The 1530-nt window shown below is 48.9% G+C and overlaps 1 protein-coding gene across 2 annotated transcripts in view; it reads left to right on the forward strand.

The window, feature by feature from the left end:
* wu:fa19b12 (uncharacterized protein LOC560551 homolog) overlaps positions 1-773 on the forward strand; it is a 5640-nt gene extending 4867 nt beyond the window's left edge. For both annotated transcript variants that reach the window (XM_068311361.1, XM_068311362.1), the window contains one exon: positions 1-773. This exon is cut by the window's left edge and continues 302 nt beyond it. The gene's annotated coding sequence lies outside the window, so the exon portion shown is untranslated.
* The last annotated feature ends 757 nt before the right edge of the window (positions 774-1530 follow it).

Below are 1530 nucleotides of genomic sequence, written 5' to 3' on the forward strand. Positions count from 1 at the left end.
AATAAATAAAGCTCTGGCACCCCCCGCCCCCTCCGAAAGCTTTTGTAAAGTCCTGTGATGAAAAACGTGTTACAACCACTGGAGCCGCTTCCAGAGTGGACCCCCCCATGACACGACCCCCCCATGAGAACTTTAGCTCCTCTGCGAGATGTGACTCACTGCCTTCTACTGGAGCGTCTGAATCACATCAAACCAATGGCTGAGGGTCAGAGGAGTCAGAGTCAGAGGAGTCAGAGGAGTCAGAGTCAGAGGAGTCAGAGTCAGAGGAGTCAGAGGAGTCAGAGTCAGAGGAGTCAGAGTCAGAAGAGTCAGAGGAGTCAGAGGAGTCAGAGGAGTCAGAGTCAGAGGAGTCAGAGTCAGAGGAGTCAGAGGAGTCAGAGGAGTCAGAGGAGTCAGAGGAGTCAGAGTCAGAGGAGTCAGAGTCAGAGGAGTCAGAGGAGTCAGAGTCAGAGGAGTCAGAGGAGTCAGAGTCAGAGGAGTCAGAGTCAGAGGAGTCAGAGGAGTGATCAGAGCTGCTGGTCAGTGGTGGTAATTAGTGATTATCTGAATACATTTTAATGGTGGGGAGTTGATCAGCTCTTGATGTGTCCTGTTAGTGTTTATGGGTCCATGGATCTCTTTGTGGGGGGGGGGGTTATACTGTTTTATCTCGTGCTAAATGTGTTTCTGTATTTACCCGGTGACTCCAGGTGAACGTTAGTGCTAAACTAGCTAAGCTAGCTCTGGTGTGTGTTAAATAAACTGAATCAATAAATAATAAAGATCAATATGGAGATGGATGTGTGTTTCTGATCAGGTGTGAATTGTTCAGGTGCCCCCCCCCCCACACACTTAGACCAGTGGTTCTTAACCTTGTTGGAGGTACTGAACCCGGTTTCATGTGCTCCCTCACCGAACCCTTTAGTAAAAGAGAAGGGTTCACCTTCTTCAAAGACCTAAACCAGGACAGTACATGAACTGACATGAAAGGACCTACCTGTAAATCAGTGTGACCTCTGCTGTTGTCATAGAGACCAGTTCAGACGTGGCTTCACCTTGACAGGTGTTACTCTGATGTCATTTTACACCAAAGTCTGTTTCTGTTGTTTCCATCAGCTTCAGGAAGTGTTCCTTTATTTCTACCAGCACCAGACTAGAGGTGTTCACCTTGACATTCAGATCCTGCAGAACGCTGACTCCCATCACGTTCTGTTAGACAGTACAGGTACATCCAGGTTACAGGTGTTCGTCTGAACACTCAACATAGTTACTATGGATTAAAATATTAAGAAACCAATCAGATGACGTACCATCATGAAGGCAGAAATCCACCACTGAGTGTGTAAAATCCCCTGTAGCACAGGTAGGCTAATGATGTAGTGTCATGTGATCACCTGCAGCCAGTGATGGCTAAGGGGGCGTGTCATCACCAACTGACACCATGTGTCAAACGTCTTGGGGGGAGGGGCAAGGCGGGGCCGTGGACTCCTTAGCGTCTGGTGGACACGCCCCCAGCCTTTGGCCCCCAGCTGATAGCGCGTGGAGTCTGAC

This window comes from Antennarius striatus, chromosome 3, assembly GCF_040054535.1.
Source record: "Antennarius striatus isolate MH-2024 chromosome 3, ASM4005453v1, whole genome shotgun sequence".
Lineage (NCBI taxonomy): Eukaryota > Metazoa > Chordata > Actinopteri > Lophiiformes > Antennariidae > Antennarius > Antennarius striatus.